This window comes from Thrips palmi, unplaced genomic scaffold (assembly GCF_012932325.1).
Source record: "Thrips palmi isolate BJ-2018 unplaced genomic scaffold, TpBJ-2018v1 HiC_scaffold_5, whole genome shotgun sequence".
NCBI lineage: Eukaryota > Metazoa > Arthropoda > Insecta > Thysanoptera > Thripidae > Thrips > Thrips palmi.
In genome coordinates, this window is record NW_023144632.1 from 17,213,262 (window position 1) to 17,239,151 (window position 25,890).

The 25,890-nt window shown below is 60.3% G+C and overlaps 1 protein-coding gene across 2 annotated transcripts in view; it reads left to right on the forward strand.

Annotated features, from left to right (window-relative positions):
- Nucleotides 1-25,890, forward strand: part of LOC117651056 — a 153,751-nt gene that overhangs the window by 65,070 nt on the left and 62,791 nt on the right. The window lies entirely within an intron of this gene.

The window sequence follows — 25,890 nt, forward strand, 5'->3', positions numbered from 1 at the left end:
CGGCTGGTACTGCTGCTCGCACGATTCGAATCGGCGCGCGAGCGCGCCAAAGCTCCGAGCGGCCGCGTCCGGGAGGGCAGTATTCCGTCCTCCCCGCACTCCCTCGTTCCGCGCAAGGAGCGAGCGACGTGCTGGCCTGCCAGGCAGCCAGCCTGGACGCGGCCGCCGGCCGATCGGTCTGTCTGCCTGCAGCGCGCTGCAGCGGCAACCTGGCCGTGCCGAGCGCAGCCAAGCCGTCGCCTGCCCCCCGGCCCCCGCCACCACCCCCCGTGCTGTGCGGGCGGGTATCAAAGATATCCAGGAAAGTCGGGGGCTCCGGAGTGCTAGTGTTTGCGCGGACATAGACCACTTTCGCTCCGCTCGGAATTTTGCGATGAAACTTGGTGGCTGCATCGAGCATTAGTTTACGCAGGGAATGACGTATTTTATTTTCTCCTGAGGCTTCAGGGCGCTTTGCAGCGTAAGATCAAAACACAGAGCGATTTTCAAGGTTTTTCAAGGGCTCTGCAGGGCGAAATAGGCCCTTCCGCGAAATATAAAATATGTCATTCCCTAGAGGAGGTCAAGACGAACCGGGGGATACCTCAAAAATGCCACAAATGTGCATATTCTAGGAGTGGTCTATGTCCGCGTAAGTGAATTTTCACAACTTTGACAAGCTTTTCCGGAAAAACTAAAAACTTTTTCGAGAAACCGATACCAGGGCGTTAATGTACTCAGCGAGACCTTTCAAATGGTGTATTCACCTAAAATTTTTTTGGTCGTGATCTTCCGCCTTAAACGAGAAATATAGGCACTTGGGCCCGCCAGCGGCCTGCCAGCGGCTGCCAGGCCCCACAGTGTGTTAAGGAGGTGCATCCCCCGCCGCCTGCCGCCCGCCGCCGCCACCGGGGCTGACGAGCACCGTGCAGCGCCGCGTTTTCCCGTGCGCGTTTGCCTCGTGGATTATGCAAAATACGGGGCAATTGGGCCGGACGCCGTGCGCGCTGTACGTACACTGCCGTGTCTCGTCGGCACCGCGTCGGCACCCAGTTGGAACGGCGTGGAGGCCCTCGGCAAGGTGGAAGCGCGCTCTGCTGCTGCGTGCCGCGCGCCCTTTGACGTGATTGTCCCCGATTCGCTCATTTCATTACCGCGGCACGCGTGTTAGCACGCCGCCTCTCGCGCCGCCTCTCGCGCCGCCTCTCGCGCCGCCTCCGCCACGCGCCTCTCACTCCGCAGTGTGCCGCCGTAGCGAGCGCCAATCTGACACGAGGCAACAGGAATAGAAGCGGAGGCGGCGGAGAATGAAAAATGAAAATAAGTGAGCGAAATTGCGGCGCTGTGCGACGACGTCACCGTCGCCGTCGCGCACCTATGTGACGCCTTTTCCTCCACCTCCGGTCTCGTGTCACCGACGAACCGCCGCCGCCTGCGCCGCCTTGCCGGAGGCGCACAGAGCTATTAAGTTTTGATTGGAATCGGAGCCTCGCCTTGCCTTGCCGCGCTCGGGCCGAACACCACCTCCACACCAGCCGGGCCGGAGCGCCCCACCCCGCCCCGCCCCGCCGCCCTCCCCCTTGTTATTCCTCCTCCTGCACACTTCATTGTGACTCGTGATTGTTTCGTGTAAGTCATTTACCCCGGCGGGGGGACGGTCGGGCACCGCCGGCACGGACGGGCAGGGCCGGGCGGGGACGCCGCCCTCTAATGCTTGTTTGCCAGCAGTGCCGTGGGCTGCTTATGTGTTGGATGCAAAGGCGGTGTAACTAGATTCAAGTATTTGGGCGGAGGGGCGGTGCGCGCGGCTGGGGGGAGCTTGGCGTGCTGCGTGGCGTGCTGCATGGCGTGCTGCATGGCGTGATGCACGGACGGGGCCGAGCGCACCGGCGGCTGCTTTTCCCCCGAAAGGGTGAAGTGTGAGTGTGGCAAAAGTCGTTGCTGTGCGTTGCTTTCCTTTCCTTGCTTTTCCCGGCCGGCCCACAGTGGGCCAGAAGACCGGTGGGGTGCGGCAAAAATTCTGCCCTGGTGGATCGTTCGGACCCGATCTGGACGCAAAGATGGCGTCTGCTTGCCGTCCGTGAGGTCCTGGGGGGTCCATAACTAGTCCGAACTGAGTCCAGTGCGTCCTTCCTGGTCCACAGTCAGTCCTGCTGTAGTCTGCGACGTCCGGAGCCTTCAGTCCATTCGCCGTCCCGGCGCGTCCACGGTCTCACGTCGTCCGATAAGGGTCCCAAGCGTCCTTTCGGAGTCCACTCGAGTCCGAAGTTGGTCCACTCTGCGTCTGCTTGGTCCACGCACAGAAAACAGCGTCTGTCAAGCGTCCGCATTGGGTCACCTGCCGTCCGCCAAACTTCATAGAAAACTTTACGAAGTCCGCAATACGTCCTTGAAGTCCGTGAATGGTCACCAGAGGGTCCGCCAGTGGTCCGGCGGGAGACGCCGCGAGAGTTTTGCCTGAGAGTCCCTGGTAAGTCCGTTTGGGTCCGAAGCCGGTCAAAAATGGAAGTCCAGGATATATCCGCAGTGCGTCCGTCCAGTCCGCCCCAAAGGTCCGCTAGTGGTCCGAAGTGCGACGCCGCTTGAGTTTTGCCTTAGAGTCCCTGGTACGTCCGTGCTAGGTCCGTTGGGGTCAGTGTGGCGTCCATACTACGTCCGTTTGGGTCCGTGGGGCGTCCGTACTGCGTCCGTACTGCGTCTGTTGGGATCCGTGGGGCGTCCGTACCGCGTCCGTTGGGATCACTGGGGCGTCCGTACCGCGTCCGTTGGGACCCGTGGGGCGTCCGTGGTGCGTCCGTTAGGGTCCGCACGGCGTTATCTAACTGGGGCCCAAAGGGCTCTTATAGGCGCTTATGGACGCTAACGGACGCACTTCGGACTTTGGATGCGTGGACCCATAAGGACGCACTTAGGACCCTGGTTGCGACCACTCGTTGGAAAGGTCTCACCAAGACCTGTTCGAATCTGCAATAAAAAAAAATTGTTGGTCACCCCCCTTTTTTAAAAATAGAGTTAAAAAATCAGTATCTTGAAAAAAGGGGGGTGACCAACAATTTTTTTTTATTGCAGATTCGAACAGGTCTTGGTGAGACCTTTCCAACGAGTGGTCGCAACCAGGGTCCTAAGTGCGTCCTTATGGGTCCACACATCCAAAGTCCGAAGTGCGTCCGTTAGCGTCCATAAGCGCCTATAAGAGCCCTTTGGGCCCCAGTTAGATAACGCCGTGCGGACCCTAACGGACGCATCGCGGACGCCCCACGGGTCCCAACGGACGCAGTACGGACGCCCCAGGGATCCCAACGGACGCAGTACGGACGCCCCACGGATCCCAACGGATGCAGTACGGACGCAGTACGGACGCCCTACGGGACCCAACGGACGCAGTATGGACGCCACACTGACCCCAACGGACGCAGTATGGACGCCACACTGACCCCAACGGACCTAGCACGGACGCCCCACGGACCCCCACGGACCCCAACGGACCCACATGGACCCTTTGTGGACCCTTTATGGACCTTGCGCGGACGTACTGGACGATAATTGGACGCCGGTGGACCTCGCAGGGACGCAGTCCACAAACGGTCCTATTTGAAACATTTTGGACGCCACCTGGACGCCACGGTTGGCGTCCGGATCCCGTCCGACCGATCCACCAGGGTGGTCGCGTTTAGAGCTCCAGAGTCGCTAAACGGGACTCGAAACGAACGTGTGACCCCACCAATGGATTCCTGGTTCGGAGAGCAATCCATTGGTGGGGTCACACGTTCGGTTCGAGTCCTGTTTAGCGACTCTGGAGCTCAAAACGCGTCTAGAGTTTTGGCCGCCTCCACCGGTCTTCTGGCCCACTGTGTGGCCGGCCGATGTGGGTCGAGAGGGCCGAAGCGAGGAGTGAGTGGCGGCCGAGCGAGTCCGTCATCGGCGCCGCCTCTGCCGTTATCCCACACCTTTGCGGCCGCGCGGCCGCTGGCACGCCCTCCGCCCTCCACCCTCTACCGGGCCTGCCTCTGCCTTTTACCGCAGGCGGGGTGGGGCGGGGCTGGAAGCTCATTTCATCAGGCCGGAGCCGGGGCGAAAATGAGTGCCTCCTTGGCAGCGCAGTGAGTAGGCCGTCGCCGACCGCAGCGGGAGAACTTGTCGCAAAGTTGGCCTTGCTCCCCCGACGAGTGTGCGGCGGCGTGGCATAGCGTGGCAGCCTTCCCCACGGCCGCCGTGCGTTTTGGGGTCTTGCGCTGTTGGGGCCGCCCTGGCACGGCTGGCACGGCTGGCACGGCTGGCACGGCCCCCGCACCGTGCGGCACGGCCCAACCGAGCGGAATGCTATCTCTCCCTTCCACATCCATCCTCCGCCTCGCTCCGCTTTCCGAGCCGCCGGGCTGGGCTCGCCCTCATCCTGCAGACCATACACCTGGATCAAAAGTGTAGCGCGGCAGCGCGGCCCCTATGGGTGTGGGCGGACGTGCGTGCGGGCCACCGTGCGTGAGTGGCCGTGTGTGCGTGTGTGTGTGAGTGAGTGAGTGAGTGAGTGAGTGAGTGAGTGAGTGAGTGAGTGAGTGAGTGAGTGAGTGAGTGAGTGAGTGAGTGAGTGAGTGAGTGAGTGAGTGAGTGAGTGAGAGGGAGGGAGAGAGAGTGTGAGTAGTGTGTGAGTAGTGTGAGAGAGTCAGAGTGCGAGAGTGTGTGTGTGTTAGAGAGAGAGAGAAAGAGAGAGGGGGTGGGAGTGCCGAGGGGGCAGAGAGTGGCTGGGTATACAGACCAGACACCCGTGCCTTTGTGGCGCGGCCGACCGAGCACGCCGCTACGCTTCGAGTTTGGGATGGATTCTGGCATATGCAGTTTTGGTGCATCCAATAGCTAAAGTGAAACTCGCCATGCGCCGGAAAGAATAGGGAACACGCCGGCAAAGAATTTGCTTCAGTTTGTCTGTGTTGCGGTGACTACTTTGCTTCAGAAGGAATGGTTCTATCTCAGTACCCGCCGGCCGCGACCGGGCACCCTGCCACCACACTGCCGATCTAGCAATCCCACTCCACTCGAGCCGAACTGCGGCCGCAACACGTCACCTCGACCATCCGTGTCACTGGGGCGGCTTAGGCGGATGGGCCAGGCAGGGGACATAGGAGATCCGCTCTGAATGCATCAGGAATTAGGAATCTGGGCAGCGCGTCGCGGCGCGGAGGGACCGTGACACCTCCACGTTCAAGAGGGCGGATGGGACATGGGGACACGACAAGGAAACCGACATCCACGCTCGCCCGCGCGCTGTGCCTTTCAGCGTAACCGCACATGCATTTTCTGTAAAAAAAATTCGTAAAAGTCGATTTAGTCTAAGCTAAATTTAATCTCAGCTTAGACTAAATCGACTTTTACGAATTTTTTTACAGAAAATGCATGTGCGGTTACGCTGAAAGGCACAGCGCGCGGGCGAGCGTGGATGTCGGTTTCCTTGTCGTGTCCCCATGTCCCATCCGCCCTCTTGAACGTGGAGGTGTCACGGTCCCTCCGCGCCGCGACGCGCTGCCCAGATTCCTAATTCCTGATGCATTCAGAGCGGATCTCCTATGTCCCCTGCCTGGCCGATCCGCCTAAGCCGCCCCAGTGACACGGATGGTCGAGGTGACGTGTTGCGGCCGCAGTTCGGCTCGAGTGGAGTGGGATTGCTAGATCGGCAGTGTGGTGGCAGGGTGCCCGGTCGCGGCCGGCGGGTGCAGCTCGCGTGCGCCGCCTGGCTCATCCCTCCGTGCAACGTCAGCAGCGCCCCTAGCTGCCTTCGCCCGAAAGTTAACTTTGGACTTTGTAAACTACACCACGGCTCCGGCTGCATGCTCGCTAAGCGGGTCGGGCGGCGGAGTGGGGGATGGGATATGTACGTACGCGCATCGGCAACTGTGTTAGCGCGCCGTGTGTGTGGGTTGTGCTCATCTGAGCGGCAGCGTTGCGGGGGGGCTGCAGCGTGTACTGCGATGCGAGCATGGATGCGAGCGCGAAAGCCGCTGGCATCGGCGACGCGTTGACGTGTCGCTCCGTCACAGGTGACTTGACGCGAGGGGGGGGGGGGAGGGGGGGGCTCGAAAAGTGTGTCGAGGCTGTCTGCAGCACGCTGGGGGGCTGCGGCGAGCCCCGTCCGGCCCGGTGTCCTGCTCTGCGGCCTGCGCGGTGCGGCGGGCCGCACTGCCGCCCGATAGCTTTGTCGCCGTCCCCATGATCCCCCTCACGCCGCACCACGCCGGCCTCGCCGTTTTTGTGCGCGACGCGCTGAGCGCCGTGCGGCTCTCGCGGTGGGGGACAATGCGTGGCGCCGTGCCGTGCCGTGCCGCACCGTGCCGTGCCGTGCCGCGCCGTGATGAATGAATTTGTGCACGCGGGGCTCGACGCTTGACGCGCTCGACGCGCTGCGAGCTCGTTACGCCGGGCTGTCTCGGCCGTATGAAGGGGAATAATTGGAGTGGCAGGTGGGGCTCTGGCTGGGCGAGGCAGGCCGTGGAGCAGGCCCAGAAGGCCCCCGTGGAGCACGGCGAGCAGCACGGCGAGCACGGCGCGGTGGGCCCGAAAGAGGGGGGGTTGCTTGCTGGTCGGGCCGAGTGGCTGTTGAATTGAAAACACGCTGCTGCTGGCTGCACCCTTGCCATGCTGCGCCCCAGCGAGGCCGCGCAGGCCGCCCTGCTGAACGCGCCCCGTGTGTTGGCGCGGCGCTCTCTTTCACTCGCTCGCTCTTTGCCGGCCGTTCGTTTCCCCGGCAAAGGATCGCGGGCCTTTTCTCTCCCGGTCGTGTTATGCTGAGTGCAGCCGGCGGGCTGGTGCGCCGTGCGGTCTGGCGCTGCGGCGCCGGTAACCGAATCAAACCCCCTTCCCCCGCCCCGCCGGAGCCCGCCACTTGCTGTGACATGCGTTTGATCTTGTTAACGCCCACGCACTCCCACCCCACTTTCGGTTGCGTGGCGCGGCGTGGCGTGGCGTGGCGTGCGGGGCGCCCGTTATTCGCGGACGTGGCGACGGCTGCCTGCGACTGCGCTGCGCCGCCGTTTTACCTGGGATTAAAGTCCCGGCCTCGGCGTGCATAACCCCACGAGACGCCGCCGTGACGCGTGGCCCCGCCCCTCCGCGACCTCGCGCACTGGCCTCGCGGCCCCGCCAGCCCCGACGCTCTCCTGTGTTTAAGTTTGGGCCCCAGACACGTGAGACTGAGGTCAGGCGGGTTTGGACGACCGCCGCCCGCCCCTCTGCGGAAACGCCGGAACGCGGAGGGTGGAAATCGGGGTTCGGGTCGGTTTCATGGCCGTTTGAAATGCCCTGCGGCTTGCGCCGGCTTGCGCCTCGCGGCGGCCACCGCCTTGCCTTGCCTGGACGAACTCCGGTCGCGGTGAGGTGCCGCTTTTACGGTCCATGCCGAAGGGAAGGACCCGCAAATGTAACGACCCAACAGGCCAGGCAGTGCACTGCAATGCCTGCCATGTCGAGGGGTGAATCACTAGTGTACTCATGTGTACAAATTTGCCCGTACTCAGTGTACTCACAGGTTTAAAAAGGACGAAATTCTCTAGTATTACGACCGATTTAACGTTGAGTGCCGTTAAAAACGCTAAATAAAGCCTTAAAAAATTTAAAATTATGAAATTTAGGAGTAAAGCAAGGTGTACTCACCCGTACTCCTGTACTCATGTGTACACCAGAACGCTGAGTGATTCACCCCTCGTGCCATGTAGTGCCTGCCAGGCACCGGGTCATTTCGGACAGTCACTTCGTCGCTCTGTCTCTGTCGGAGGCGTGTCCGTGGGGGCGCGGGAAGAGAGCGTGGCTCGGCAGGCACGATCATGTTTGGCGATGTGTGGTCTAGCCCGTAATGGTAATGGTAACGGCGGGATAGGCAACGTGGTGGACGCGCGCGTTCGGCGGGCTTGCCTACCCGGCCGACGGCAGGCGCGCCCTGCTCCCGCTCGGCAAGGCCGATACCGCTCTGAACGCTTTCCGACCTGTATCGTCCCGAACCGGGACCCCGGATCAAAGGCACGATGGTTCCTATAAGCCAATAAATTTGGAGGGCAATCCGGCGATGCCGTCACACGACCGGCGGTTCGAGTCCCTTTTCAGGAAAGCGGAGCTGAAAACGACGTACCCAGTGGAGTGCGCCTCGAGCAGCGCGCTGCTGCTTGCTGCCGGCTGCCCGCGAGTGAGGCTCGCCTACACTGCATGCGCCGCCTGACTCGACGGGCGCGGCGGCCTTTGCGGCATTGTCCGAATCCTCTAATGTATGAGGGCGGCTCCTCCCCTCTTATCGAATCCATATCGGCCCCTCCGCCGCGCTGCCCCTTGCCCCTTCGCTCCCCGCGCGCCCCGCCCTCGCGCACCCCTTCACTCCCTGCGCGGCCGCCGCCCCTCCGACTTGGATGGAATTGTTATTACATCAGCCAATTCCAAAACGGAACCTATTTTGGCTGGATATGAGAATTGCATATGCGGCTCACTTGCAGGCGTGACACGCGCGCGGCCGGTGCAGGTGGGGCTTCGGCAGGGCGGGGTGGGGTGGGGCGGGGCGGGGTGGGGCGGGGTGGGTCCACTGGGTGTGGATCCCTTTTCCCTGTGGGACGGCCAGCCGCGATTTATGGGAAGCGTTAAAACTACACGGCGTGCGCACATCGCACAGCAGCACATCGGGGAGTGCCAATACCTAACAGACATTTCGGATCTAGCGTGTTTTTAACCACGCCTCGAGAATGGTGAACGTTACAAAAACATTGTGATTAATGCATAGAATGTCAAAATAAAAAATGCGAATCAAAAATTAGATTTTTTTTATTCGCTTTGCTTGGGCTTTCATCCTTTGATGAGGTAAACGACTTTATAAAACATGTGGAAGTCTGACATTCGAGTACGATGGGCCGCGGCGATTCCGGGAGTCGTTTTAGTCGCTCTGTCTCTCTCACACTCATGGGGCGTCCCCTGTAGGTGCAAGTGAGACAGAGCGACGAAAACGACTCAGAATCAGTCTGCTGGGCCTTTGGCCGCGGTGTCGTGTACTCGCCGCGCCTGGAACGCGTTCGGTTTGCGCGCGAACCGACGACGCGGCGAGTTAACCAAACAGCTGACGGCGGTGGGGGGCGGACGGACGGAGCCGTAGTTTGCAAGGCTGCGGCGAGGCACGGGGAGTCGTGCTATCCCGCCGATACACTCCCCCCCCCCCCCCACGGGAGCCCGCGCGCTCATGACTTTGTTAACGGGCAAGCGCGCCTCGGATCGCTCATGCATTTCTTATGTATATCACACGCGGCGACGCGGCGAAGCACGGCCCCGGTGCTCGTGCGAGATGACCTGGCGTGTAAAGCGGATATCGAACAGAGAGCGCGGGGGCGGGCCGGGCCACAGTGGGCCAGAAGACCGGTGGAAGCGGACTAAACTCTAGACACACTTTGAGCTCCAGTTTCGCTTAACAGGGCTCGACCCGAGCGTGTGATCCCCACCAATGGATTCCTCGTTCGGAGAGCAATCCATTGGTGGGGTCACACGTTCGGTTCGAGTCTCATTCAGCGCGACTCTGGAGCTCAAAACGCGTCTAGAGTTTTGTCCGCCGCCACCGTTCTTCTGGCCCACTGTGCGGGCGGGCCGAGGCGTGGGGCGGCCCGGGTCACGGAATGACGCCGGCTGCCGGCTCCATATTTGATGGCGGTGCGTGCGAGTCCGCGCCGAGGCTCTGCGATCGGCCTCGCCCGGCCCGCATCTTTCTCCGACTCGAAGCCGCTCCGCTCCTATGCAATTAGACCGCTGCTACTGTGCGTTGCGCGGCATGGCTGCTGCGCTTGGTCGCTGCGCTTGGTCGCTGCGCTTGGTCGCTGCGCTTGGTCGCTGCGCTTGGTCGCTGCGCTTGGTCGCTGCGCTTGGTCGCTGCGCTCGGTCGCTGCGCTTGGTCGCTGCGCTTGGTCGCTGCGCTTGGTCGCTGCGCTTGGTCGCTGCGCTTGGTCGCTGCGCTTGGTCGCTGCGCTTGGTCGCTGCGCTTGGTCGCTGCGCTTGGTCGCTGCGCTTGGTCGCTGCGCTTGGTCGCTGCGCTTGGTCGCTGCGCTTGGCCGCTGCGCTTGGTCGCTGCGCCCTCCGCCGCGATCCCCGATAGCGCGCCGTCCAAAACAAGCAGCACGCAGTCCTTTTTATCGCACATCTTCCCTTCCGGACGGACCGGGCGAGCCGAGCCGGGCCGAGCCGGGTGTCTGACCCTGCGCGTCGAGGCGAGCCAAGGGCCGGCCAGCCGGGGCCAGCGCAGCGGGAGCAGGGGCCAGCAGGGGCCAGCAGGGCCAGCAGGGGCCAGCAGGGCCAGCAGAGGCCAGCAGGGGCCAGCAGGGGCTAGCAGCGGCCAGCAGGGGCCAGCAGGGGCTGAGGAGTCGGAAAGCGGACTGGAGAGTCGCCCTTATCAGATATAGGGCGTAATGGAGAGGCTCGGGGCGAGGCGGGGCAGGGCGGCCAACCCCCCGGCATCGTAAATTCAATCGCTAGTAAAAGCAGCGCCCTTAAAATAGCCCGACCCCAGTGCTACCTCGCGCTGCCCCGTCCGGCGCATGTTGGCTCTCGTCTTGGCGTGGCGGCGCGGCGGCCCGGTGGTCCCGTTTTGCCGTTTGCGACTGAACAGCCGTGAGCGGGTGGTTACTGGTTAATGAGTGGCCATTGTACTGCACGCCGTCCGTCCACAATGATTTCTTAATGAGTCCCATTGACACAGCACGCCGCCCGGACGCCCCCGCCTCAGGCCGCCCCTTCCGCCCCCTGCCGCCCCCGCCCCCTTCTGCCCCGAGCGAGGCAGGCCCGGCCCCAACTGCGTGCCAAGTCAACCAGGAAGCCGGCCTCCTCGGGCGTCCAGTCGGCCGGCCGGTCAGGCAGTCCGCCAGGCCAGGCGGCAGTCCCAGGAGATCCGCCCGGCGTCCTTATTGGTTACCTCGTCCCTCTAAGCGAGCCTCTGGGCAGCGGGGCACAGTGGGCCAGAAGACCGGTGGGGCGGCCAAAACTCCAGACGGGTTTTGACCTCCTGAGTCGCTAAATGGGACTCGAACCGAACGTGTGACCCCACCAATGGATTGCTCTCCGAACGAGGAATCCATTGGTGGGGTCACACGTTCGGGTCGAGCCCTGTTTAGCGACTCTGGAGCTCAAACCACCTCTACAGTTTCGACCGCCCCCACCGGTCTTCTGGCCCACTGTGCGGGGTGCGGTGCTGCATGCTCCAAAGCCGGGGTCCTGCACGAACGGCATCCCCCTCTCAGCTCTGCGCCGAGGCATTTGCAAGGTTAAAAAGTCGACTTGAAAAGATCCCTTAAACTAGATTGCTGCCGGGAGCGCGGTCAGCGCGGTCCGCTCCATGCAGGCGCCTCTTTTCTTACGTCACGCTCTTAATCGCTGCCCGAGATGCCCAAAGCTGTCCAATGTTTGCGCTGACCTAAACGCAGATCAGGCCGGGGTGGCCCTCCATGGCCCATAAAGCCTTATTGTTGGCGGAGGAACACTTACGTTCTTGGCTGACCTCGCCTGAGAGCATCTTTGTGGATGGCCGTTTTTCTTTTGCATCGCGGCGACACAGTGTCCTGGCCCGGCATGACACAAAATAGCCGCTCTCGTTTCACGACCTATTTTCTGGCCTGCTTCGATGTTCTGTGACGATACTGAACAAACACTTCATTTATATGTTAGGGGTTTGTGAAGACATCGACCCAAAACCATCGTAACTATTGGTTTCTTTCCTTTCTTCCTCTCTTTATTTTTAAAATGTGAGCCGGGAATCGGGGTGCGCCTTGCAGGGCGGCGCCGAGGAGTGATTCGTGGAGCGGGGATGCTGAACGTGGCTCCTTCATTATGGATCAGGGGCCAAGGCGGGCCGAGGCGGGCAGAGGCCACCCAGGCTACGGGGGCGGGGCGTGGGGGGGCGGGGTGGGTTCTGCGCGTGGCTGCAACACAAGCCAATTAAAGTTCTAAGACGCCTGCCAGGCCGCTGTCCGTCACACTGCCCGTCACGCGTTGGAGGCATCATGCGATGCCATCGATTAGGCGGTCGATATTTCGCGTTTCGCGCTTTCGGGTTGACGTCATCCACGAGGCCTGCCCGGCGTGGCGGCGTGCCCGTCCCGGGCAGCCGAAGCACAGTGGGCCAGAAGACCGGTGGAGGCGGCCTAAACTCCAGACGCGTTTTGAGCTCCACAGTCGCTAAATGGGACTCGAACCGAACGTGTGACCCCACCAATGGATTGCTCTCCGAACGAGGAATCCATTGGTGGGGTCACACGTTCAGTTCGAGTTCCATTTAGCGACTCTGGGGCTCAAAACGCGTCGTATTTGCCGCCTCCACCGGTCTTCTGGCCCACTGTGCGAAGGCACCCACGGAGGAGGGGCTCTGCCCTGGATGGCGCTGTGTGTGTACAACGACGCGGTCCGGGCGCGCCGCTACGCCGTTGGAGCTGGAACGGAGGGGCCGGCAGAAGGGACATGGCGCGGCACTTTGAAGAATGCCCGGCGATATCGGTGGATTCCTGCGCTGTTTTCGGCCAGAAATTCAATGAATGTCCATCAGTGGCTGCCGCATCGGACGGCTCTGGACCGCCCTGGACCGCGTGGCGGAGCCTGGACCCACCCGATGGGGCGGGGTGCGGGGTACGGGGCGCGTTGGTCCGACCAGGACGGCGACTGCCCTAGCCCTCGGACTCGCCATGGCGGAGCCGAATCTCCGGTCCAACTTGCGAATAACTTGGAGAATGAGGCTGGCCTGCGTCTGTGGTGTCGGGCCGGCGGGGCCGCGGGGCTGCTGATTGCGCAGCGTCCCCCGCCACCCCGCACCGTCCTCCGCGTCGCCTCCCGCCTGCCTGCTCCCGCACAGTGGGCCAGAAGACCGGTGGAGGCGGCCAAAACTCCAGTCGCGTTTTGAGCTGCAGAGTCGTTAAACAGGACTCGAACCAAACGTGTGACCCCACCAACGGATTGCTCCCCGAACGAGAGTGGGGTCACACGTTCGGTTCAAGTCCATTTCAGCGACTCTGGACCTCAAAACGCGTCTAGAGTTTCGGCCGGCTCCACCGGTCTTCTGGCCCACTGTATACCACCCGCCCGCCCCCGCCCGCTGCCCCTGCGCGTCGCCGCATCGCCGCATCGCTCGCTCTGTCCGATATTTTATTATTTGCACTCGGCGCCATTATGAAAATAGCCTTCTTGCCGATGGTGCGGCCGTCTCGGTCTCCGGGTCGTCGCGACGCCTGCCCGATAAAGTTTTCGCTCCAGAATAATGAAATGTCTTTAATCTGTTTCGCGACTTGGCCGCCAGGGTCCCCGGCCCGGGGTCCCCAGCCCAGGGTCCGTGACGCAGCGAGACGGCAATTAAAAGAAATGACCTTTGGCGGGGTGCGCGGCGGTACCGCCTGTTCGCAATGTAGTGGCGGCGCGGCGCGCGTCGAGTAATGCACATCAAAAACACAACAAGATTTGGTTTCCAAACTAAAGCGTGGCAAAATCGTCTGGAATTGGAGATTAGCCCTCGGCCTTCCCCTTCCAGCGGCGCGGCCGTAAATTCCGTAATTTTTAAAACCCGTAAACCTGGCTTATTTGAGGGCGCCGTTTTACGGCATGCAAATGAGTTTGATTTTATGGCGTCACGGTCGACTCGGCCGTGACGGCGCGCATGTGTCGCGTCGAGCTGCCGACAGGGCTGCCGACAGGCCGAAGAAGGCGAAGTGCGCCGAGAACGGGGACGGCTGCACTGCTAATTTTACGAGCTGCCGAATAAACTTTCCAGTATGTTTCATTTGTTGTTTTGTTTGAGCATTGTGACGCTTTCAGTCCGCAAAGCACTTGCTTCGGGTTGCCTGTCAGCGCGTGCGTGCAAACAGACTAGCCGCTACCCCATATTATAGAGATCAGAAACAAAGTTTTCCGCGTGCGTCAATCAGCCGAGGGGTGACCCACTGTAAAATTTTGTGTACAATGATTGTGTGAATGTGCAAGAATGTGCCAGATTTCTGGCGTTTTTGCCACACATGTTGCCTACTTACAGGCGTTTTTGCCTCCTGAATGTGGAATGTGGTCAAATTTTGTACAACGAATGTGGGAAGCTGTTCCCCCCTCGCAATCAGCCCACTGATAAAGGCGCGCGATGGAGGGGCTCACGGAGGGTAGGCCTCGGCGTGGAGGCCGCGCCGCCGCGATGCGCCGCGACGTCAGGCCAGGTGGGCGTCAGACCCACGCGGAGACCGACTCCAATTGCCGTCTCGCTCAGTCCGCGAGAAAGAGGAAAACAGAGCAGCGAGGAAACGTATCAAAATAGCCATGCCGCTGCTGACTGTCCGTTCAGGCATGTGCCACTATCGCAGCGTGCTTGCGCCGCACAGCTCCGCCCGGCCGTGCCATGTATGTCTTTTAATTAAGTCAGCCGCGCAGCGCCTCGCACTGGCTTATTGACTAATAAATACGCGTATATTAAAGTCGGGGCCGCGCGGCTGCGCGTCGCTGGCGTGCGGAAAACCCCGGCCAAGAGTGCGTAGGGTGGTCGGTGGCCAACGGGCGGATGCTTTATTCGTGCTGTTTGTATCGATAATTACCGGTCTTGAAGACGGCCGGCCGGCAGTTTGCAGTCATCTCTCTCTCTCTCTCTCTCTCTCTCTCTCTCTCTCTCTCTCTCTCTCTCTCTCTCTCTCTCTCTCTCTCTCTCTCTCTCTCTCTCTCTCTCTCTCTCTCTCTCGGTTGGCCCAACCTGCCGCCCCGACCTGCCCCACGCGCGGCTCGGGGCTGTTTAGGCCTCATACATTATGAACCCCGTGGCTCGGACCTAAATGAGGTGTGCCGGCGAGAATGCTGAGAGCGTGGCGTGGCGTGGCGTGGCGTGGCACGCCGTGCGCAAATCAACTCCGTATTACTCAAGCCCCTCTTCTCTCCCCACCCCGCGCTGGCCTAACAACTGCTTCATCTGCTGTACCCACCCCACTCCCTTCCGCTTCTTGGCTCTGAATTTCATAAACTGATTCCTTCCGTGGCGCTGGCTTCTCGTTCTTATGCGTTCTGGCCGAGCCGCGGCCGGGCTGGCGGGCTGGACTGCTTTTCTCATACCGCCGCCCCTGCGTTTGCGCGTTTCCGCGCTCGGGGAGCGTGACGTGATCATTCCGCCGATGAAAACAATATCCCGCCGATTGGTGGGCACCCGGACGGCGGGCGGCGGGGGCGCGGGGCGTAGCGGGTCGGCGGGGCGGGCCGGCGCGTCCGGTCCAGCAGCCGCGCTTTGACGGGTCTGCTGAGCATTGCCCGGCATTGCCCCAGCATTGCAGTTCGTGGCCTGCCCTCTCAACGAATCTCGGCGCAGTGGCCGGCCGAAGCTGAACACAGCTCGTTCGAGTTGAGTTACACATCTTACAAAGTGGGCAGCGCAGCCGGCGTGTTAATTAGCTCCGTCTCGCTCCCTCCGTCGAGCGCGCCGGCCGTAAAAAAAAGCCCTTTCCAGTCCATGCTGCGAATCTGGCGGCGCGCCCCGCCCCGGCCGCCACCCCCTCTGCGACCGCCGCGACGCTCCCGTCACGGCTCGGCGACGCTCGGCGTCGTGCGTCCCCAGGGCGCCATCTGGGCCGCCTCCCGGATCCGCCCCTGTCCGGCACACACAGGTGATGGCCGTGCCATCAAGTACACTCGCGAGTCGGCTCAACTTGGCTGCGTCGCGCCGGTCTTTGCACCACCCCACTGCTTGGCGTTCATGGCTGTGTTTTACTATCCCCATTTGACATGCCATTATCACGGCGTATAGGTCACCCCCTCGTAACTCTCTCTCTCTCTCTCTCTCTCTCTCTCTCTCTCTCTCTCTCTCTCTCTCTCTCTCTCTCTCTCTCTCTCTCTCTCTCTCTCTCTCTCTCTCTCTCTCTGTATGTATGTATGTATGTGTTTGTGTGTCTGTGTGTCTGTGTGTCTGTGTGTCTGTGTCGGTGCGTCTGCCAGTCGATCTCCACGATGTGTGATGCTTAATAGTTCTTGCCAGCGAGGCCTCCCCGCTTGGTACATGTTTGCAGTGAACTGGGCGAAGGGTCTGGATTGGCGGCCGATGGTTGCCGCTTGTCTTTGCGTGACCTCTTCCTGAGGGCACTCGGTGGCGGCCCTGGGCCCCGCCGATGTAGGGGATATCTCCCTCCCTGGACTGCGGGGTGGTGCGCGAGGAGTGGCGATATTGGCCTCTTTACGGCCGCAGAGGACACGGGGACACCTCGCCGTAACGCTCCGCGTTCGGTGACACTTCATCTGAATGGCCCTCGCAGGGAACCCCAGAGCTTGCCGCCAGCGTTCTCTCTCTTGCCTGTAAAGTAAGCAAACGCGGCGACAATGCCCCTCCCTTCCTTGCAGGCAAATTCGGTAGCACCACTGCTTTGGACGGTCTTGAACGTGGAAAAGGGAGGCGATAGGAGTAATGTTCTGATTCAGATCAGTCCAGGCCGCGCCGACTTCAGTTCTAGCGACTAGATTTTCTGGACTTTCCTAACGGGTTCTACACTGAAAAACCAAACGTGGTTTAGACCACCAACTGGTGTGGTCAAATGGGTGCCATTTTCATCGCATCAGTTGGTGTGGTCTAGACCACGTTTGGTGCGTTTGGTGTGGTCATTGCTTGGAAAGACAACACCAAACGTGGTCTAGACTGCACCAAACGTGGCCGAACGTGGTCCAGACCACACCAACTGATACTGTCAAAATGTCACCCATTGGACCACACCAGTGGTGGGGTCTAGACCACGTTTGGCTTTTCAGTGTATTTGACCTGCAATGCGATTCTGCAAACGGAGCTGTACGCTGTCAGGTCACAGCGCAACAGGGACGACGAAATGTCACCTGCACTGACGTACGGGTGGTGCAAACAACCCCCTCCACCTCAGCACGACTTGCTTATTCATCGGGTCGGCTGCGAAGGCGTCTTCCCGCGCGTCGCGGGTACCGCCAACGCCACGGCCGCCACGACCACCGCGCAGTCCGAGCGTCCCGAATAACTTTGTCTTCTCAAGTCGACCCCAGCGGAGCTGTTGGCCTAGAAGTCCAGGCCGGGCGGTCCGCGGCGACCCGGTAGTTTGCCTGCGCCTCATCGCGCGCGTCGCTGCAGAGCCCCGCCTGGCCCCACCACGCCCCGCCCGGCCTCACCACGACCCGCTCGGCCCCACCACGCCCCGCTCGGCCCCACCACGCCCCGCCTGGCCCACCACGCCCCGCCCGGCCCCACCACGCCCCGCCCGCCCCACCACGCCCCGCCTGGCCCACCACGCCCCGCCCGGCCCCACCACGCCCCGCCCGCCTCACCACGCCCCGCCCGGCCCCACCACGCCCCGCCCGCCCCACCACGCCCCGCCCGGCCGCCACCTGCGCCGGGATTTGGAGCGCGCGGCCCCGACCTCAAGGGCAGTCCTGCCCCCGCCATTGAGGAAGGGCACCAAGGGCCCCGTGGAGACCGGACGCAGCCAGCCGGGCGGCAGGGGGCTGAACGTGACTTGTACCCCGCCCCGCACCACCCCGCCCCGCCCCGCCGTGTTGGCTCACGTTGGCCCAGGACCGAACCGCAGCGCCGCGCAAACACGAGGAGGGGGCGGGCGCTCGGTCGGCTCCGTATTTGGCCATCAACGGGGTGCCGCGCACACGGTGCACCTGCGGGGGAGTGCCGGTACGGCGGCACGGCGGTACGCACCGGTCGAGACCGGCGGGGCGTGGAGCGTGTATGCACTCATCTGCAGGGCTGGTGGGAATGGCGATGCAAAACGCCCCCTCCTCCTGGGAGGGGCCACGCCACTGCGCCCTGTTGGTGTTGGCGGCTCTGTCTGTTTCTGTGTTTGTGTGTCTTTCTGTGCCTGTGTGTGTGGGGGAGGGGAGTGAGGGGGTAGGCGCGGCTACAAGGACGACGTGAGCTGCGTGTGGGATTCTCGCGTGTGGCGGCCGCGGCAAGTTTCTAACTCGGCACCGCAACTTTGTGTTCTCGTTTACTCGCCGCCCCGCCCCGCCCCGCCCCGCCCCGCCCCGCCCCGACGCGTCGTCTCTCTGGCGCTCGATCCCCGCCTCTCAGCAGGTGGCCATTAGTGACGCGTCCTGCAGCGTGTCCGCCAGAGCCATGCACATTGACGGCGACCTGGACGGCGACCTGGACGGCGACCTGGACGGGCTGCCATCGCGGCGAAATGGTGGCACGACGGACGACATGTCCGAGCCGCCTCGCCTGGCCTCGCCGTCGAGCCAATCACGACCTCCTTAGCTTGCTCTCCATTGTCACGGTGGAAAGACGCGGAGTGCTAGTCCGACCGGGCCGCAAGCAGGGGGTAGTGGGATACCGCCTCCCCCCCCCCTCTCTCTCTCCCTGTCTCTCTGTCTCTGTGTCGGTCTGTCTGTCTGTCTCTCTCTCTCTCTCTCTCTCTCTCTCTCTCTCTCTCTCTCTCTGACGTACCGACGATCGCGTCGGAAAGCCGGCTCGATAGCTGTCCCGGTGATGGGCGGGTTGGCAGGCAGGCATCAGGCGGGCCGGAGCGGGGAAGCCCTCGAGAGCCCCGCAAAGGCCCGGAAGGAACCTTGGGAAAGGGGTACCGCCACCGACTCCACTCCTTGCAGCAAAGAGGGGGGGGGGGCTGGTTCGGGTTGCGCCCGGGGTGAGTTGGTAACCACTCACACACCACACACCCACACACACTCCTTCCCTTTCTCTCTATCACGCACACTGCACACTAACGCACGTGACCTCACTCGTCCGCTCTCTCTCTCTCTCTCTCTCTCTCTCTCTCTCTCTCTCTCTTTCTCTCTCCCCTCTCCTCCCCCCGCCCCCGTTTTCCCCTTGCGCAGACGATGAGTTATCTCGGTGGAGCGAAACTCTCGGCGGCGAGTGAATGCGATGGAGAGTCTCGTTTTAAAACGATAAACAAAAGGCGCAACATGGCGGCAATTAAAACATGTCTCGCCGTCCGTGGCGCTCGGCGTCCTCGTTGCGTGGCTGTCCTGCGCGCGGCCGGGCGCCGAGCGCACCGCCAGGGCACCGCCAGGGCACCGCCACAGAACTTAAAGGCACATAAATTAACGTTATCTGAGTGAGTAAGCATGAGCGCGAGTGCGTCCCTGGATGGGCCTGGCTGGCCGGCCGGCCGGCGGGCCTCCCGCGGGAGCGAGGGAGATGGAGATAGCCCAGATCGACGGGGAGGGTATGGCCGAGCGCCTCCCCCTCCCCTCCCTGCCGTGGGGCATGCGGAGGGCTGGTAGTTTACCCCGAGAAGTTGGGCCGGCGGGCCGCGCAGCCGTTCGGAAAGAAAGGGCGCGCACATGCCGACGGCGCGCACCTCGCGGCCTCGGACGCGGCGCGGCCTCCGCCACGACCGCGACCTCCGCGATGTGCTTGGAGGAAAGTGGCGGCCGGGATACGACCTCGTGAAACTGGCGGCAAACTGCCAAAGTCGCGCCATTAGGACACTACAACTGAATGACGCCGTCAAAATTATGCCCGCCAGCACGCGGCACGCGGCGGCACGGCACGCACACTGTTGTCGAGGTTGCGCATCGTGTCCGTCCGTGTCCCCTCGGCGCCGCGGAACACTTTACCCCGGTGCTGTAAAGCCGGGGAAGAACAACTCGCCCCTCCAGCCCTCCGTCGAACCTTGTCGCCATCCGCGCTGTGCTGCACCGCCCCTCAGCCCGACAGGGACGCACCCAGCTCGGCCTGCAGCAAGCGGCGACCCCGGACCCGCTTGCCGGAAAGTAAGCAGAGAGAGCAGGGATTCCGAAGGGATGTTCGAACTTCTGACAGGCGCCATTTAGCAACAAGTCCGACACTCGAGTGTGGAAATGAATGGAGGCGACGCGAGTCAGACGCCAGTCCGATGCCGTCGCCCCGACCCGCCCCGCCCCGCCCCGCCTCGCCCCGCCCCGCCCCGCCCCGCCCCGTCCCCGGGGACGGATTGAGACGCCTCCCCGCGCGCGGCGCGCTCCGCGTGCTGTTTGAGTGGCGTCGCAGTCAAAGTGTGCCGTGGGGATCGTCCTTTATTGGCGAGCGATAGCGAGCCCATGCCGTGTTTGGGGGTACCAAAAAGTGACTGGTCGTGCGTCTGTCTGTCTGTCTGTCTGTCTGTCCGTAACTCACTCACGTTTCTCAGCAACTACCGCACAAATAGTTTCAAAATTTCGCACCGGAAGGCTCCTAAATCTCCCCCAGGGGGAGTTTATCTTATATTCACGATTACTATTGTTTGAAATATTCAAAACATCTTTTTGAATTAGGTTCTTAGCGTAGTTAGGTTGGCAGTGCTTGGCAGCTCGTAGCAATTTTTCATACTTGCGGCCGCGACTCTTAAATACGGGACCTGTCAAAACATTGGCAAATAAAACAAACTAAAGAGCAGAAGGGCTTAGAAGTGAGTACGGTCATAGTTTTTCGATATTTTAGAATGATTGAAACCCCTCCGGAGAGTCAACTCAGTGAAATACGGAAAATGAAAGTGACAATTATTACGCGTTTCGTCCGTCCGTCCACCCCCTCCCCTCCCCCACTACAGGGGAAATGTTTTAGTCAGTGGAGTGTGTTTGATAATTGCAAGAATGATTTGGTCTTTTTAACCTTTGTGAGTGTATTTCCATTTATATTCTCAGACACTATATTTTTCAGTTGTTTGCTTTGCTCAATAACAGTTAGAAAATATATTAATACATTCTATGAGTACAAACCAGATGCTAATCTTGCCAAAATAAATAGTCTTTGGCACTGATTCTGGGAAAAGGCTTCATTGCAATGCTGTGAGTTTACTATAGTACTAACCTTAAAGAAAACCATGTGATGAGTGAGTGTAGCGCATTCAAGGTTTGACATTGACATCAGATTCAATGAGACGATTCACTGACTTGGTCATATGATTTCATGAGACGATTCTTTTAACTTAATCATACATTGTCTGCGACAACTGGTAATTTGTGTTGGTCATGGTTTGAGTTTGCTTTTTTTTTTTTAATTTACTCAGAATGTTAGGTAAATACTTTTGCTAAACTGTTTCAAAGATTATATAACACACCATGACTATCATTATCAATAAGATAAACTTGCATTTAGCAATAAGTGGCCTCGACATTGGATTCTATGACACGATTCATTGGATCTGACAGAAGGTCTTCTCCGTAAAGTAGTTGAAATCAGCCTGCCTGTAAATATGTCTCTTTTTAATTAATGCAGATAAATCAATATAGTTAAATCCACTAGTTTAAACTAAAAGGGAGAAAGGCTATTTAGGTATTACTAATAACATTGCGTATTCATAAGTTCAGTAACAAGGAGATATCGAATGGTAATTGAAGTATTTGTGAATCGTATTAAGCAATTCAATGCTGGCTGTTAAATGTTACTCGACTGAGTAACAGGGTCAGGGTTCGTGGCATGACACTATGAACAGGAAACGCTCTTAAGAAACCTAACAACTGAAGACCCATACTTTCAACTAGAATTACATGATTTGCGACCAAAATTTCCTCGGTGTTTCATTGCTTTCTGCAGTATTTGGTGTGCTGATCACAAAAAATGACTTCCAATGTCATCCCAGACCTTTACTTTTCCAAATATTTACCAATTTTGGACCAAAATTTTTACATCGAGTTTTACATAGTTTCCTGCAGTTTTTGGTGTGCTGATCACGAAAATGACTTCCAATTTCATCTCAGACCTTTACTTTTCCAAATATTTACCAATTTCGGACCAAAATTTTTACATCGAGCTTTACATAGTTTCCTGCAGTTTTTGGTGTGCTGATCACGAAAATGACTTCCAATTTCATCTCAGACCTTTACTTTTCCATATATTTACCAATTTCGGACCAAAATTTTTACATCGAGTTTTACATAGTTTCCTGCAGTTTTTGGTGCGCTGATCACGAAAATGACTTCCATTTTCGTCTCAGACCTTTACTTTTCCAAATATTTACCAATTTCGGACCAAAATTTTTACATCGAGTTTTACATAGTTTCCTGCAGTTTTTGGTGTGCTGATCACGAAAATGACTTCCAATTTCATCCCAGACCTTTACTTTCCCCAAAATTTACTAATTTGTGACCAAACTTTTAAAATTGAGTTTCACATTGACCCTGTATTGGCCTTACTTTGCATATATTCTTCACCATCTTCTACAAGAATACAGACGCATCGCTCGCCTACTACGCGCCCAAACAAAACGGCGCGTACCCCTAGTTATTTAGTGCTCGCAAGGCAAGAGACACAACCTTTTGGTTTGTCCCTTTCGACGGCTGCTGTAAAATTGAGGAGCGTCACTGCGCCGCTGTTGACACGGCCGAAGCGAGCCGAAGCGTGTCGCGGTTTGTGACGTCCGCGCCGCTGCTGCAGACAATGCCGATGGCTATCGGCTCATGACGGCGCATTCACTTTTAACTCTGTTTGCCGATATCGAGCCGCCGTCGGTGTACTCAAGCCGTCGCCTCGGCGCGGCGGGGCTGGCGGGGCTGGCGGGGCTGGCAGCCAGGGCGTGTGGACGTCACGCTGCTAAGAATGGCGGCACCTCTGCGCCTTATTCATGTCGGTGGACGCCGCGGACGCGCGCCTCCGCCGCTTCCCGCGGTCAACATGGCATCGACGCCAGCGGTCGCGACGCTGCCTAGGATATACCTCACAGCCCGTGCGTTTCTTCGTTCCATCAGTGTAGTGTCAAAGTTTGCCGTGCTGTCGGGGGTCCGGAGGCGTCCGGAGGCCCGGGTCGGGTGGCTGAGTGCCTGGGGGCCTCCTTGGCCGCGGCCCGGTGCGGTGTGGTGTGGTTCCCGGAGCCGAAGGGCTGAGGCTGAGCACGCCGGGGCGGGCAGGCCGAGGGCAGGCCGTCGTCCCAGAGTCCCAGGGGCCGCACCGCTCGGCGCCGCTGGGGAGGGGTCTGCGTGCGTCGGAATCGCTGCTGAGTAGCCTCGGCTCGCCTCGGCCCGACCCTGCCCTGCCGCCCGCGCGGTCCGGTCCCTGCTCCCTGCCGGCGACTGGGGACCGCCGTCCTGGTGCGCGCCGCCCTGGTGCCTCCTGGTCCCCCGGGTGGCCGTCGGGGCCGAGGGGAAGGACAGGCGACCTCGACCCTCGCAACGCCGTAATCGCGGCCCCTGAAGTTGCCGCTGTAGTGGCGCCGCCCCGCCGGCCTCCCCGAGGTGCACTTTGTGGCAGCCTGGCCCAGTCCAGCGACTGGCCCAAGCAAGCGGCATTGCAGTGCCGTGGCGTGGCGTCCAATGGCGAGGGTCATGGCCATCATGGCGCAGGGCCGAGATGATCGAGACGGTCGAGCCCCTGACAGCGATCCGCGACAGCGCTGACAGTGGTGGCGGAGCGGAGTCGCGCTGCAAACACTCCAAAAGGCGATCCGTGCTGTCACGAGTATCGCTCCGGTGCTATTTTAAGACTGAACGGCCCAGAACGCGCCTGCAGTGACAGTGGCCACCTGAACAACCACCACTGCCGAGCGGCGCGCGGGGCCACTGGCGACACGTCCCCGTCGGCGGCCAAGCGTGGCAGCGCCGGTCGACTGCCGCGGATCAAGTAGCCGTCGGCACGTTCGCGCCAAAAAATGCAGAGTCAGCGAGTCATCCCCGACACCGACACGTGCGAGGGCGGCCGGGGGCGGCTGGGGGCGGCCGGGGGCGGCCGGGGGCGGCTGGGGGCGGCCGGGGGGCGACACGACACGCACGCACCGCCTCCCCCGGGCTGGGCTGCCCGCCACCGACATGCAGTCAGGCAGCGATAACTCGATCAAGACGTCATTTCGAGTTGTCATCGCGACGTGGGCGGGGCGGGGCGGAGCAGGGTGGGGCACTGTCAGCGAGTCGGACGGACGGACGACCGGGCGGCACCACCAGCACTGCCAGCACCGCCAGCGCGACGTGACCGACCATGTCGCCTGCCTGGCCTGCCAACGCGAACGGAATTCATTGTCGCACGGCGCTAGCGGCGATGCACGGCGGCCAGGAGCGACACGCACCGCGGTGGCGGCGACGCGGCGTCGGCGGGAAGGAGGGAAGGGTAGCGGCCGTACACGCGTTCGTTATTGCCCCCGGTGCCTTGCCTCGGCGGCGTCCTTGGCGGGCTCGGCGAGCTTGGCGGCGCCACTCGACTCCTCCAGGCGCTTGATGCCCTTGATGGCCCTCTGGGGGCCGCGCACGTACTAATCACACACGGGCAGCGCGGCAGCCCTGGCGGCAGCCTTGGCGGCAGCAGCAACACACATCACTTACGCGGCCCGGAGGGGAGCAACTTTGAATTTAACGGTGCCTGGAAATAGCTCGCCTCCTTTCATCAGCATCTTTCCGCCGAAGTGCTTCTCTGGGGCCCTCGGTGGCGTGCCGGGGCCGCCGGGCCGGGAAGGAGGCTGCCTGCTGGCGTGCTCGCTGGCGGGCTCGCTGGCATATTAAATGTTGGCGGTGACAAAAAGCGGCGGGGCGGCCGCCGTGTGTCTTTGAGCCCGTCGTCATGGAGCGCGGCAAAAACTGCAAAGACGGATCGGTTTAATTTAGCGTCGCAAGGTTGGCGTGCAAGAAGTGGGCGGCCCTCCGCGACGCCAGTCTTATTCCCGCTTCCGTCCGGGACGTCGCCAAGGAGCCCCAGAAGTTGGACGACGCGGCGACACTCGGCAGCGAGGCGGCAGCGAAAGCTGCAAAAACCGAAGCGCCTAGGCCAGCCTGCTGAATAGCGACTCATTGCCAGACCTTTGCCGGCGGGCAGAGTGGCTGGCCTCCAGGCTCGGCCTCCAGGCTCGGCCTCCAGCCTCGGCCTCCAGCCCGGCCTGTGCAAACGGAGAGCTTGTTTGCTCCAGCCGACGGGGTGGCCTCGGCGGCCTCGGCCGGCCACCTGGCGGTGCAGCAGCTCGGCCTTGTCCTGTCCGCTCTCATCAGGGCCTCGCGACTACCGCCGCGCCGCGTCGCCTCCGCTCGCCGTCCTGACGGTCTAATCCAGGAGGACGCGCGCCCCGTCCAGCGCCGTCGGCTCGCGTGATGCCGAACACGGGGTTGAAAAAAAAAAGAAGCAAGATTGCAAAACAGAAAGAAAAACTGAAGCTGCTGTTTGTATAAAATTTCCAGTGGTCGTTCCAGGAAGGACTGGACGCTTTGCCCGGTCAGCGCTGTCCGAGCGCTGCCCGCTTTTCTTCGTCGGCCGGGTGATTCCGCGCGTAGAGGGCGTTTTCGTGTCCACACCCTCCCCAGAGCGAACTTATTCGAGTGCAGTCCATTTATACACTTAAGAATCTTGTTTGGCACTAGAATAGCTTGTTCCCTTTGGATACGGACTTTCAAAGCTAACATGTGACGCGGGAGAGGGGCCAAAAGGGTCGATTTTGTAAGTTCCGTCATGTCCATTCGCACCTTACACCAACTTTGCGGCTCTATAACCCTGCGTTCCATTCAAATCTTCGAATTCCACACACACCCATCAAATCTTTAACTAATAGTGACTATCTTGCTTGAATGTGAAGATCGTATATTGATTGGAACTGTACTTTCAGAACGCGTACTAAATGTCCACCGTACTCCGACTTTTACCTTAGCGGTTTCAAAGTAAGCACCAAAAAAACTACTAGGAGTGCTTCCTGCTCAAAACCACCGCCGTATTCAGAATCAGCACGGTCTGTTTACCACATGAACGAATTTCGGTGGTGAAAAAGTGACGGGGGTGAGTGTGCGAGTGGAAGTTGTGTGTGTAATCGGTGGGTTGTAACAATTGGTGTAATTTCCGTATGCCCCTCTCGCTCCTCGTCTATTGGGTTTTGAAAGACATCCTACACGTGAAAAGATGTGTCTTGACGTCGAACTAGTGTGCCAAACTTATGGCATATTTCTGTGGCGATATGCAGTTGCAGTGAGCCAGAAACACCTGTTTGTAATTTCCGTGAAGCGTAATTTCCGTCATATTTTCAGTTAATTTCGTCATATTTTATAGGGGGAGAAAACGAAAGTCAACTTTTAGCTCGCCCA